Raw genomic sequence first — 15,438 nt, 5'->3', positions numbered from 1 at the left:
AATACATCCAAAAACTTAAAATATCTATCGTAATTGATTAAAAAAATATCTAGTTTCCAACCATGCCCGTGGCCCCAAAATAAATAACTATTTCAAAATAAACAATAATTTAAAATTTTTAGACCTGACAGCTGTCATGTTGCAATGAAAAAACACACATAACTGAAATATAGAATTATTCAGAGCAAATACAAAAATGTGTAATTTTCTATCAGTTTAAATGACTGCTCCTAATTAACCAGTGGAACAGCAAAAAAACGTTGCGTCATCATATTTTTGCATAGAACGTTTGATTAAATATATGCAATAAATCTTGTTATAATAATAAATTTAAAGAAAACTATATAATAGCGTGATTTAATATTACACATCTATAAATACGTATATTCTTGTGAGTTAAAAATATCCCGTCTATTGTGCGATTCACGGTCAAAGTGGCAAATTACATTATTATCGAATTTTCCGGTGGAACACGCCAAGTTTATATCAACATTAATTGATTGCATTTGGTAAGGCAATATTTTAAATATAACGGCAAAGTGCAAGGACACTCCGTTCATTTGGAAAACTGGCATTAAAAAGAAATATGTCATGCATAATGTGCGCTGCGTGCGTATTTATTGTAAATGACTGGCTAACACAAAGAAAAAAGTTAGTCATAAGGTAAGATGCCAAAAATTAAATCTACATAGAGTTTAAAATCTGGAAGCGATTTGGCAAAGAGAAGTTATTATTATTTAATATATGAATCTGGGTAAAGTATTAGAAAATATATGGAGTTGGGATTTTATTAAAAATATAATAAAGCCTTAATAATTAGGAGAATTTGTATATTATAGTACCCTAATAAAAGTACCTTAGAACATTGAAAGGCTAGAATTAGCATTGCTGTCAAGCTATTATTAGGAAAATATTATATTATCATATTGAAAAAATATTATAATTAAATATTTTTCTATGATGCGGCAAAAACCGCACAAGTTTTAACTATCGTAACATTTCACAAAAGCACTGAAATGACTCAACTTTTTTCCTTTTTCAACCAAAAACTAAAGAAAAAACACAGAACTTTACAAATGCCGAAAGTAAATACAAAGCCGTTTGTCAAGATGACATTTTAAAAGATGACCATTAGCTTTTGCTTGCAGTATTGCCATTTCAAATTTTTTAGAAACGGTTTTAGAAATAAGAATGTTAATAATTTTTTTTGCTTTTTTTTCCTCGTTTGAAAATGCGTGTAAACTTGACAACAGAGAATCAATGTATATGTTTGTAAACAAAACACCCCCTTACTCCTGTGCACATGTTGAACTCAAAAAAAGTTGGTATCTACTAATTCTAACTTTCAATGTTCTAAGATGGTTCTACTTCAATGGTGCTACTTTAAAACTGCAGAAATATCTTAGGGGATGTGATAATGTTCAAAATGGTATACTTTAAAAAAAAATGACATAATTTAACCTTTATCAATCATCTGATATTCAGAAATATAAGTCAAAGTATTTAGCACCTTCATTGTTCGGTAGCAATCCCGTGGTAACATCTAATCTGTAATACATGTGAATGTGTAGTGATGGAGATTAGACACTACAAGAACCCTGGCTTGATTTTTATAGGAAGTAAGTCCGGCAAAATCTAAAAAGGCATTCCAAGATATTAATAAGGAAATAATATCAGACAACAATGGCTGTGAAGCAAGAAGACTACTGAGAAACGGTCGACAGGTAATTTAGTGGTAATTCCAATTATAGAAAATCAACTTAGAAAGAAGTTATAGTTGGAAACTTAAGAGAGAAGTCAAAACCATATTTTGGGAGTTTGCTGAAACAGCTAAAAATTCTCAGGAGAAAAATTTTTGGACAACAGTAGCTTAAATCTGTAAGATCTAAACTTTGAATTAGGGTACCACAAAGGTATCAAAAGTTAATTAAAGAAGATTTAGACTCGAATATACTTGGGAAATCACGATCTCCTCATCCCTTTTTATACAGGGTCTCTAAAAGTTCTATACAAAAACTTAGAACATATTCCTGAGGTTAAAATAAGCCGATTTAAAGTAACTAATTTTAGTCTAAAGTTGGTTCGTTTCTTAGTTATAGCATATTAAATTTAAAAAATAAATATCGATAGTATTTAATTTTTTTAACATTTTGCGACATACCACTTTGAAAATTAGTACCTAAGGGTTTTTTGATATAGGAAACTCGAAAACGGGTATCTTTTTACTATGGCCGATAGAGGGCTTTCCATACTGCACTGTTGATGGTGTAATAACTGTTTAGCGAGTGTGGTTCTTATTTTTTTTTGCAAAGGAAGCAATTGACCAACGCTTTTGGCTAACAAAGATACTCCTGGTAAAACCCGCTAAAATTAACTGTTACCAAGTTATTTCGTGTTTGACTGTTTAATGCCGCATCGGAATAATAAAAAAATTGAATAATATTTTTTGTATTGTTTTTTTAACGTAGTTTACAGAAATATTTCTTAAATTTAATGAGAGACAATAATTTATTTAAAGTAATTTAAATTATTATAAACTTTTAATAATTGTTCAAAATGACCACCGTCAACATAAATACACATATTAACACGGCGTACAAAGTTAAAAAGTACTCTTTGCTTTAACTCATCATCATTCTTCAGTATGTTGACTGCATTTTGAATCCTTGCCCATTACTCTTCCTCTGAAATAACTACTCTAGAGCACACCATCATTTTTTATCATAAGGCTCTCAAAAAATACCCAAAATCAAAATCAGAAGCGCACTTACAATATTAGAGGCAACTGTGACAAAGAAACTACACTAAGCATGCAATTATCAGAGAAAAAATAGCATTCTTTAAGCAAGTAGCGCATCAAAGAGGAAAAGAATTTTGGGTAACTGCTGGCAAGCTAAAACTAACAGGTGATAAAAACCATCTATTTGAACTGCTTCTCTCATTCATGATTTCTTTTTGAGCCACTTCAATATGGCTGACTCTACATCATTAGAGCTACTAAATTTTTACAAAAATAGTAGATTTACTAATAAGATCTTGAGCATTCCTCTATTAGACTCTGATACCTTAAAAAAAATATTTTTAACTTAAAGTCTAACGCAACCGGTACGGATGGTATATCAATGAGAAATGTTGCGAAATCAATTTCTCAACACAGACAAATTAAATTTGTCTCAAATAATAACTACAGTCTACAAAAACTCTCCGATACCTGGAATTGGTGTCTGGGTCTGTCTTGCCCCGATCAAGCCGCGGCGACACGAAATTTACCCCGCACCACACCCAGTATGACGATAAATGCAAACCAGGCAAGATCTCTGCTCCGTCCAGCCAGCGACGTAAAATCATAAACCCAAAACATCGAAGTCGATGTTAATTTTGTTTCACATAAGTTGATCTTCTTAAAGAGTTAGTTAACAGTTTGTGTCTTTTGACGGAAATGGTATAAAACCTTTCCTGTCCATATCTTTAAATGGGAAAGATCTGTTTCCTGTATTTAATAAATTTAAATAAAAAGCAAATTTATGTTGCAAAATTGAGCGTTGCAGTTAAAAGCGTTGTAAACTAGCTATTAAATTGCCTTTTAGTTAAAGCATATTATTTTGTGGGCGCTTCGTAAGAATATAAAGTTGTGAACAGAAAAGTCAAAATTTATGACATTTTCCATGAACATTTTTAATAACTAGTGAGGAGACTGTTACTGAACCAAGGATAAGACTATTGAACATTTTGTGGAAGCGTATAGTGTGGAAGCAGCAGTGTATTGGATTTTGTTTTTCTGTGTCTTCACATAGAAACAAGGTACCTTTGTAATTTTCACTTGTGTGTTTTATTTTAAACAATAATAATTTTGTTACGCTATTTGTATTAAGGCCAAAGGGTTTAATTTAGTTAATTACTTTGTCTTGGTGTTTATTTAAATTTAAAATTTAATTTTATTCGAGTGCTTGCTGGAATGAGTGTGTTTACTTAGTAATAAGTTTTAGGTTTTTAGTTGTTTAAAGAAAATTAACGTTTTTATATTTAATATAAGATATTTAGGAGAAAATTTGATGGAAATTTTATTTACTAGCCTTATGTCAGTCCTTTCGTAGTGGCGTGTTAATATTAAGGTATTAGCACAATCTCTTTAAACCTCTACTAAGTTTAATGTTTAAACTCTAGTCACGAAGTTTAAATATGGTCCTTCGAGCCGGATGTTCCATCAAGTTTTCTAAATAAAACATATTTCCAGCACCCATTATATTTAATTTTACATCCAGTAAAATTAGTAATAGATTAGATTCTAATTTAGTCCAGTCAAATTTTGTTGAGCAAATCAATACCTTTACTGAGTTTTTATTTAAAGGTTTACCTTTTTAAGTACTATTTTTAAATTATCCATAGTTCAAAATGGATATTAATCAGTTAAAAAAGAACCGTACTTTGGCCAAAAGTAAAATATCAAGGGTTTTAAATTCACTTGATAAGAAAAAAGATATTGAAATTGATATAACTTTTTTTGAAACCAAAATAAATCAGTTGCAAAATGCGTTAGATACTTATAATTTAGCTCAAGATGAAATTGAATATCAGTTCGAGCTGAATTCAACTTTAGATAATAGTGAACCAGATGATGAAGATAGGGTATTAATAGATGAAAAATGTGATACAGGATTTGTTTTGTGTCATAATAAAATTAAAGAGTTGTCAGGTACTTTAAATACTTCTTTACAGCGTTCTAATGCATCGCCAGCAGTAGTAGGAAAATCAATGATGTCTCCTTCTACGAATATTTTACAAATAATAAAAATTAAACATTTTACGGGTAACATGTCAGAATACCCTTCCTTTATGCAAATGTTTGAGTCAATTGTTATACAAGATAACACATTATCAGATATACAAAAATTTGCTTATTTAAAATCCTGTTTACGAGGTGAGCCACTTGAAATAGTTGAGCATTTATCTTTTACTAATGAAAATTTTACTACAGCTTTAGCTTATCTTAAAGAAAGGTATGAAAATAAAATAACTGTCCTTAATGCACACATTGGTGCAATTTTAGATGTTCCAGTTGTTTCAAAGGTTAACTCAGCTAATCTTAGAGATTTTGTTAATAAATGCAAAGGTAGTATAGGGTCTTTAAATAACTTAAACTATACTAAAGAAGAATTGTTTGATGTTTTAGTAATTTATCTGTGGATAAAAAAGGTAGACATAGGTACACGCAAAGCTTATGAAAGTGAACGTAGACAAGACCAGTTGCCTAGTGTTACTGACTTTATTAAATTTGTTGAAAGAAAATGTGTAACTCTAGAAAATTTGTCAAGTAATGAACCTCAAGTTCAAAAACCAAATAGGGTTCGAACCCATACTTCCCTACACACAAATACAAATCAAGGTAACAATAAGAAATGTGTATACTGTAATGAAATTTCACATGTAATTTTAGGCTGTAATAAATTTAAAGGTTTATCACTTACAGGAAAGAGACAAACTGTTTCATCAAAACAGTTATGTTATAATTGCTTGGCTTCTCAGCACAATTTAAGTAATTGCCCTTCTAATAAAACTTGTATTTATTGTGGCAAAAGACACCATTCCCTTCTTCACGATTTTCAGCAATCCCATAGTCCAAGCTTGAATTTACAAAACAATGTTAATCAGAATCGTTTTAGCCAGACTTCACGATTTCCAACCAGATCTAACCAAGGATCAATACATGGAAATTTCCAAAATAATCAATCTGCCAGAAATCATACGAACAATATTCATTCCCAAATAAACAATAATCAAAACCATTCTATGGTCGATCAAGAATTTACTTCACACAATAATTGCAGGCAGAATAATAATCTAACTGCTGCTAATGTATCACAAAATGAAGTGAGTCAACATTCCGAAGAGACCCACACAGTTTCAAATTTGTCTACCAAAAACTGTCAAGTCCTTCTAGCTACCGTCTGTTTAACCTTGTTAGATGCCGATGGCAACCCAGTTACCGTCAAGGGTATTTTAGATAATGGATCTCAAAACTCCTATATAACAAGTTCTCTTATTGAAAAACTAAAATATATTCCATATAACAAAACAACACGAGTTTCAGGTATTGCCCTGTCTCATAGCGTCTCACAAAAAATGGTGGATGTCATTTTACATTCCAATTTTAATCAAAAATCTTTTAAGTTAAGTTGTGTAGTGCTTCCCAATATTACATGTTCCCTTCCTCATATAGAAATTAATACATATGCATGGAATATTCCAAGTAATATATTCTTAGCTGATCCCAACTTTAACATACCCTCAGAAATTGATCTTCTTATAGGCTCAGACCTATATTATCAATTACTTACCCCTGGTATGATTAGTTTGGGAAACAAAATGCCTACCCTACTTAACACTCATCTTGGTTGGGTAATTGGAGGTTTATATCCTTCAAATTCCAATTCAAATATTTCTACTGCACATCTGAACGTAATTCAATCAGGTCAAGACTCTGTTGCCCTTTTTGCTCAAAACGATGAACAAAAATGCCTTGAAACCATTGTTGCAAAGTTTTGGGAGTTAGAAGAACTTCCACCTGTTAAGCTTCGCACCCCAGATGATGACTTGGCAGAATCTATATTTGTAAATACTACAAAAATCTTAGAAAATGGAACTTTCCAAGTAAACTTACCTCTTAAAAATGAAGATGAGCACCTCAAGTTAGGTGATTCAATTTCAATTGCTCGTAAAAGGTTTGAAAATCTTGAGAAAAGGTTTGAGAAAAGTCCAGAATATTATATACAGTATAAACAATTTATCGAGGAATATGTGTCCCTAGGTCATGCAAGATTTGTTCCTCTTACTCAATGTAATGAGTTTTCCCAACAAAAATACTTTTTTCCACATCATGCAGTGATTAGAGAGGACAGTGCAACCACTAAATTGCGTGTTGTGTTTGACGGCTCTTGTAAAACTTCAACAGGGTATTCTCTCAATGACATAATGTTAAAGGGTTTTCAAGTACAGCCAGATTTATACGATATTTTGTGTCGTTTTCGCTCGTTTAAGTATGTTCTGACTTGTGATATTGAAAAGATGTTTAGACAAATATTGGTTAATCCTGAGCAAACCTTTTTATTGAATATTCTTTGGAGAGAAAGACCTGAGGATCAACTCAAATGCATTGAATTGTTAACGGTTACTTATGGCACTAATAATGCTCCTTTTTTAGCCACTCGTGTGTTAACTGAAATAGCACAGAACAACTCATCTGACTATTCAGTCGCATCAAATGCTCTTCTAAACCAAACTTATTGTGATGATATTTTAGGAGGTGTTGATGATTTTAATGATCTTAAAATTCTGTACGATCAACTCAACTCCCTATTAAATAAGCATGGATTTCCATTGCATAAATGGTGCAGCAATTCACCACAATTTTTGTCAGCATGTACTGACCAACTTTATTATTCAGAATTGGAATTTAAATTTCATTCAACCCTAAATAAAGTTCTCGGATTAAAATGGAATCCAGTAGTCGATTATTTTTTAATTTCAAGTCCTAAGAAGACTTTTCCTGAACCCTTTACTAAAAGAAAAATCCTTTCAACAGTAGCACAGTGCTACGATCCTATCGGATTCTTGTCACCAGTTATTGTTATTGGTAAGCTGATTATTCAGCATATCTGGACTTTAAAAATTGATTGGGATACACCCTTAAAGGATAGTAATGTAATTATCCAGTGGAAAAACTTTGTTGACAATTTACATCTTCTTCAACATCTCAAAATTCCAAGATATTTCTTTTTGGATAAACCCTTAAAGGAAATTCAGTTACACGGCTTCGCAGATGCAAACATGAAAGCCTATGCTGCCTGCGTTTATCTACGCACATCCTATTCGGATGGTAGCATTTCTAGTTTTCTGGTCTCATCAAAGTCTAGAGTCTCTCCTCTAAAAAGTATTACACTTCCTCGATTAGAGCTTTGCGCTATGCTTCTGCTCTCACAATTAATCACAAAACTCATAAACATTTATGCTAATAGATTTAAAGTAGATTCAGTAAATCTATGGTCTGATTCCGAGATAGCCTTATCTTGGATTGAGTCTCATGCATCCCGTTGGAATATATTTATTTCAAATCGCGTATCCAAGATACAGGAATTAACCTCTGAATTTACTTGGCGGCATATTAAATCCTCTGACAATCCAGCAGATCTACCCTCTCGAGGTATTTCTATTACTGATCTTTTAACTTCTAAAATGTGGTTTCATGGACCAGCCTTTCTAGAGCTTCCAGATCTTGATTTGACAAAGTCTAAAAAATTTCAGAGTTTAAATGACTTGCCAGAAGAAAGAAAAATTTCGTTACTTAGTACTGAAGTATTAAATCAGGATGTTTTTTGGTCTAACATTTTCAAACGCTTTTCAAGTTTCTTGAAATTGCAACGTACAGTAGCATATATGCTTAGGTTCTTACATAATTGCAGAAATAAAAACATTAAAAATTCTGACCCTTTAAAGGTCCAAGAATTAAGAGATTCTCTTAACCAAATAATACAGGTCATACAATCCAAATATTTTTTAAAGCAAATTTCTGAGTTAAAGTCAAATAAAAATATTTCGGATAAGACTTTGAGAAAACTGAACCCCTTTATTGATTCATATGGGTTTCTAAGAGTTGGTGGAAGATTGGAAAATGCTAATATCCCGTTTGACCACAAACATCCATTACTTCTACCGTCTCATAACTATATTGTGTCATTGATGTTGAAATATGAGCATCAGCGACTTGGACACGCAGGTGCTCAAAATGTTCTTCAAATTTCCGATCCAGATATTGGCCACTTAATGGTCTTAGAGACCTTAAGAGAATAATTTCAAAATGTGTCACATGTTATCGTTTTAAAGCGCAACCAGCTCAACAAATCATGGCAAACCTTCCCAAGGACAGGGTGTTAGTATCTAGACCTTTTAGTCATGTTGGTGTAGACTATGCAGGGCCATTTACCATAAAATCTTCCAACCTTCGTAAGGCTCCTAGAATAAAGGCTTACTTGGCTATTTTTGTTTGCATGTCTTCTAAGGCCGTTCACCTGGAAGTAGTCTCCAGCATGACCACTGAAGACTACCTATGTGCTTTGAAGCGATTCATAAGTCGTCGTGGTAACCCATCTATGATCTTCAGTGATAATGGGACCAACTTTATAGGTGCTAAGAACCAATTATATGATATTTATTCATTCTTTAATAAAATTGAAACTTCTAATCAAATTAAGGAATTTTTGTCCCAGAGCGAAATAAAATTTAAGTTTATTCCTCCACGAAGTCCTCATTGGGGAGGAATATGGGAAGCTGCCGTTAAAAGTGCCAAGCATCATATCCATCGTATTATTGGTCAAAGTCATTTTACCTTTGAGGCTTTCTATACCATACTTGTACAGATAGAAGCAATTCTTAATTCACGGCCCTTATGTCCCTTATCAAATGACCCAAATGACTTTCAAGTTTTGACTCCTGGTCATTTGCTAATTGGTACTAGTTTGATGTCATATCCTGAAAAAGACATTTCTTTAATCCCTGAAAACAGATTAACGCTTTGGAAACGTATTACTCAAATAAAACAATTGTTTTGGAAAAAGTGGACTAAAGACTACCTAAATCGTTTGCAAAATCGACCAAAATGGTTTCAAGAATTTCCAAATATAGAACTCAACTCACTTGTTCTTCTGAAGGAAGATAACTCTCCACCATTTCATTGGTCACTTTCCAGAGTCATAGAAGTCATTCCCGGAGATGATGGTAAAGTAAGAGTTGTGAAACTTAAAAACAAGGACGGAGTTTTTACTCGAAGTGTGGCCAAGGTCTGTCCTTTGCCTCAACAAGATATACCTGAAACCTTTTTGTCCTCATTAAATTAGTTGGGGATACTTATGTAGTTTGGAGCAATTTGCTCCAACCGGGCCCCAAAATGTTGCGAAATCAATTTCTCAACACAGACAAATTAAATTTGTCTCAAATAATAACTACAGTCTACAAAAACTCTCCGATACCTGGAATTGGTGTCTGGGTCTGTCTTGCCCCGATCAAGCCGCGGCGACACGAAATTTACCCCGCACCACACCCAGTATGACGATAAATGCAAACCAGGCAAGATCTCTGCTCCGTCCAGCCAGCGACGTAAAATCATAAACCCAAAACATCGAAGTCGATGTTAATTTTGTTTCACATAAGTTGATCTTCTTAAAGAGTTAGTTAACAGTTTGTGTCTTTTGACGGAAATGGTATAAAACCTTTCCTGTCCATATCTTTAAATGGGAAAGATCTGTTTCCTGTATTTAATAAATTTAAATAAAAAGCAAATTTATGTTGCAAAATTGAGCGTTGCAGTTAAAAGCGTTGTAAACTAGCTATTAAATTGCCTTTTAGTTAAAGCATATTATTTTGTGGGCGCTTCGTAAGAATATAAAGTTGTGAACAGAAAAGTCAAAATTTATGACATTTTCCATGAACATTTTTAATAACTAGTGAGGAGACTGTTACTGAACCAAGGATAAGACTATTGAACATTTTGTGGAAGCGTATAGTGTGGAAGCAGCAGTGTATTGGATTTTGTTTTTCTGTGTCTTCACATAGAAACAAGGTACCTTTGTAATTTTCACTTGTGTGTTTTATTTTAAACAATAATAATTTTGTTACGCTATTTGTATTAAGGCCAAAGGGTTTAATTTAGTTAATTACTTTGTCTTGGTGTTTATTTAAATTTAAAATTTAATTTTATTCGAGTGCTTGCTGGAATGAGTGTGTTTACTTAGTAATAAGTTTTAGGTTTTTAGTTGTTTAAAGAAAATTAACGTTTTTATATTTAATATAAGATATTTAGGAGAAAATTTGATGGAAATTTTATTTACTAGCCTTATGTCAGTCCTTTCGTAGTGGCGTGTTAATATTAAGGTATTAGCACAATCTCTTTAAACCTCTACTAAGTTTAATGTTTAAACTCTAGTCACGAAGTTTAAATAAGAAACGTAAAGTTGTGTTTGCCTTTTTGCTTAATTCCGCTGTTAAATATTTTAAATTCATGTATTGTTAATGACAGATATCCCACAATTTAAAAAAGAGCCATAATCAAACTAATTTCAAAAGTTTAAATCCCCTAGAACTAAAGGATCTTAGACCAATCAGTATTTTACCTGCTATGTCGAAAATTATTAAAAAAAACATTTCCATTGAGCTTGGTCATTTTGCAGAAGTCCATAAAATTCTTCCAGAATGCCAGTCAGGATTTCGCTTGGGATACAGCACAAGTACTTGTACTTACAAAAATATTAAATGATGTTCGCTCCAGTGAGGAACAGAAATTTGGCACGTGTATGGCTCTACTCGACTTTAGTAAGGCCTTTGACACAGTAAATCACGACTTGTTACTAGCGAAATTGCACTATTTTGGCCTCTCAGCGAACACTGTACGATTTTTTAAAAATGATTTCAGTTATCAGGTTTCAGAGTTTCAGGTAATCTCTTGCGGGGTGCCACAAGGCTCAGTCATTTCACCTTTATTATTTTGAATTTATGTTGCGGATATGTATTAGGTAGTCAAACATGCTACTTTACAACAATATGCTGACGATTCACAAATCTATATACCAATAAATAATGAAAATATTGAAACGATACAAAACTCCCTCATATCCGATCTAAAAAGCATTGAAACCTTCGCAAGAGACCACAATCTTAAATTAAATTCCGCTAAAACGCAAGTTATAGTGCTAGGAAGTAAAAACATCAGAAGAGATGTTGAACATAATTTAGATATAAGCATTTCAGGTAATAAAATTCCAGTTGTTAACCAAGCAAAAAATCTCGGTATTATAATAATGCCCTTACTTTTGAGCCTCATATTAAAATAAAATTAAAAGCTGCCTATTTGCGTCTTAAAAATCTATATAAGCTAAAAAAATATATTCCCTCTAGGCAAAGGTATTTGTTGTGTGACACTTTAGTTCTGTCTCTTTTTTGATTATGGTGACACTGTATACAATAATTATTTGCTGTCACGCGTAAAAGGAATGATACAAAAGGTACAAAATACCTGTCTAAGACTTTCTTTTAATATAAATTTTAGAGAACACATTACATCACATATGAATAGAGTAAATATTTTAAATATGGAAAACCGGAGAAAACTTCATATGTATAATTTTATTTACCGCATTATAAATAATAATAAGCCTCCCTATTTAAGAAATATTTTAAGGCCTGCCAGTCATATTCGCAACACTAGGTTTAATCACAAATTTGTAATCCCTCAGCATCATACAGCATCATTTCAACGCTCATTCTCTTTTGTTGCTGCGCACTTTCCTTAATATAAGAAGCATGTGAAGCGGTTTTTTTAATAATCGATGAACTGTCCTTTTTGTCATACTTTTTTCTTTCATTAAATGTATTCTTTCTTTTTCTTATTTTGACAAATAAACGATTCATATTTGTATTTTTAAAGACCCCTACAAAAAATAATCTATTGAAGTCAAGTCCGGTGAGCGTGGTGGCCAGTTTACAGGAGCGTCATTTTCTCTTCTAGTCTATGTATTTGGATATTGTTGAGGCAAATAATTTCGAACATTTAAAGTAAAATGCGGTGAAGCACCATCATGCATGAACCACATATCTTGGAAGTTGCAATGACAATTTTTCTAGTAAATCTGGTAGCGCATTTTGTAATTGTTCTAAATAATTCACACCAGTTAGCCTTTCTGGTAAAATTACAGGACTGATTATAAAATTGCCACTGATTCCCACCCACACATTGACCCTAAACTCATATTGAAAATGAGTTACTTTAGTAGCATTAGGATTTTTGCAGTATTAATAATGGGTCTACCAATAGAAGTGATAGAAGTTTAGTGGGCCATGTACGCAAAATGGTATGTGTCAAAACGCGGATCAAGCGTCAGTTGTGTTACGTATACCTTGACATTTCATCATAAATCGTTTAAGTCAAGAGCAACGTATAGCTATCGTAAAAAGGTATTACGAAAACGCGCAATCGGTTAGAGCCTGTTATCGTGCTCTTAGAGAAGATTTTGGCCATCGTGGACGGCCTTCTGAGCTTGCAATAAGGCGCACAATTAATAAGTTTGAACAAGAGTACACTCTTCTGGATAATAAGCCACCAACGCGACAAAAAAGTGCAAGGACCGCTGAAAATATCGCCGCTGCAAAAGAAAGTGTTGACGCGAATAACAATGTGTCTGTTTTGCGCCATTCTCAGCAATTAGGCATTTTACCAATGTCTCTGTGGCGCATTTTGAAGAAAGACTTAGGCCTACATCCATATAAGATGATTCTAACTCAAGAATTAAAGCCCGCTGACCATGGTTTGCGAAGAACGTTTACCGACTGGGCCCTGTTGCAATTAGAACAAAACGCCGATTTTGGGAAACAAATTATCTTTTCAGATGAAGCCCATTTTCGTCTTAGTGGCGTTGTCAATACGCAAAATTGCCGCTTCTGGTGTCAGAACAATCCCCAGAAATTAGTACAGGTGCCATTACACCCGTTAAAAGTGACTGTGTGGTGTGGTTTGCATGTCGGTGGAATTATCGGTCCATACTTTTTTGAGGATGCAGGGGGGCGTACTGTAACAGTCAATGAAGAGCGCTACTGCAAAATGATAACAAACTTTCTTTGGCCTGCAATTGATGGTGGAGACTTCGAACAGAATTGGTTTTAACAGGATGGAGTAACATCACACACCGCCCGAGCCACAATTAATTTATTAGGCGAGCGTTTTGAAGATCGAATAATTTCGCGACATGGCAATATCAACTGGCCACCAAGATCCTGTGATCTTACTCCCCTGGACTTTTTTTTTTGGGGATATGTGAAGTCGAAAGTGTATTCTAACAATCCTCAAACCATCAAAAAGTTGAAAGTTAACATAACTAGGGTTACTCGCGAAATTCAGCCCAACTTGTTAGAAATAGTGATTGAAAATTGGGTTCATCGTCTAAACATCTGCCGCCGTAGCCGAGGTGGACATTCTTAATGATATTTTGTTTAAAACACAATGTTACATAATAAACTACAACATAAAATATCAATCATAGAAATTAACCAATTCGGTTTAATTTTTTAGCAATTTAAACTTTTATCATTCTTATTGGTAGACCCTATATGTTTATTATGAAAATTAGTTACTCCACTTCTCGTAAAGAATGCTTTATCTGTAAACAATATTTGCTTAGCAAAATTTAAATTTTATAATCTGTTTTTATTGACAAAATGACAGAAGCATAAACGTTGGTCAAAATTCAAAGACAAAAGACCTTATACCTTTTGGATATGGTATGGATAAAGATGCTTTCTTAGATGCTCCTACTTTTAAACCTAGCGTCTGGCGCTTAATATAGGATCTTCATGGATTCTTTCAAATTTTCAAAATTTGTTCCTCCATCTAACGAGTCCTTATCATACGGTGCCGTCCATAATTGACAGCTACAGGAGTAACATAACCGGTTTCGCGAACGCGTTTTTCAATAGCAGTAAATGATTAATGATTTGGTATACGTCAATTTGGAAATATTTGCCCATAAATCCAACACTTTCTCGGCCATTTCCTTCACAATACCTAAAAACCAATACCATATCCATAATTTTGGGAAAATTGTACCTTTTAGCCCTTTTAACAACTACACTTGCAAAAAAGTTGTGACCATTTTACACCATCAACAATCCAGAATGCAGCACTCTCTATCGGCATTTTCAAGTTTCTCATACCAAAAAACCCCTAGCTACCAATTTTAAATGTCACAAAATGTTAAAACAATTGAATAAAATCGATTTTTATTTTTTAAATTTAACACCCAATAATTAAAAAACGAAGCACCTTTGGTCTAAGGTAAGTTGCTTTAAATTGACTTAGGAATATGGCCTAGAATTTTGTACAGTCTTTCTGACATTTGCCTGAATGATTAGGAAGTTACTGACAACGTGCTGGGTAAAATCTAATTGGCAATCAAATTAAAGTTATATTAAGAAATATACGAAGCATGTATAACAATGCTAGTCATTGCTTTCTTTCATTTTTTAATTCTACAGTATTTGCAATAATAGCTATTATAAATTATCAATATATACTGTGTTTCCTGCAATAAAGTGAAAGTAGGAAAGCAAAGATAAGAGAAGAGAGAGACATTTAATACACTGTACTTTAGAAAGCAAAGATTTTTAAACCTTAAAAGATCACCTTTTAATATTAATTAAAAAAAATTATTTTCCAGAATTTTTTTTAAACAAAATCGTACAAGATTCAAATTTTAATAAACATTTAGTATTTCTAAGAGATTTTTGATAAGACATTACTATATTGTTCGTCCTGCTCTAGTCTTCATACCCTATAAGATTCTCGATCACACCCTCATTTAATAAATTTCTGACAATTAAAAAACTGTTAAATATTTGACTTAA

The 15,438-nt window shown here is 32.9% G+C and overlaps 1 protein-coding gene across 4 annotated transcripts in view; it reads right to left on the bottom strand.

The window, feature by feature from the left end:
- Positions 1-15,438, bottom strand: part of LOC126740976 (cytosolic carboxypeptidase Nna1-like) — an 80,470-nt gene that overhangs the window by 60,469 nt on the left and 4,563 nt on the right. The gene's annotated exons all lie outside the window — the stretch shown is intronic.

This window comes from Anthonomus grandis, chromosome 10, assembly GCF_022605725.1.
Source record: "Anthonomus grandis grandis chromosome 10, icAntGran1.3, whole genome shotgun sequence".
NCBI lineage: Eukaryota > Metazoa > Arthropoda > Insecta > Coleoptera > Curculionidae > Anthonomus > Anthonomus grandis.
Note: the sequence above shows the minus strand (reverse complement) of the source record. Positions and strands in the feature narration are given on the sequence as shown.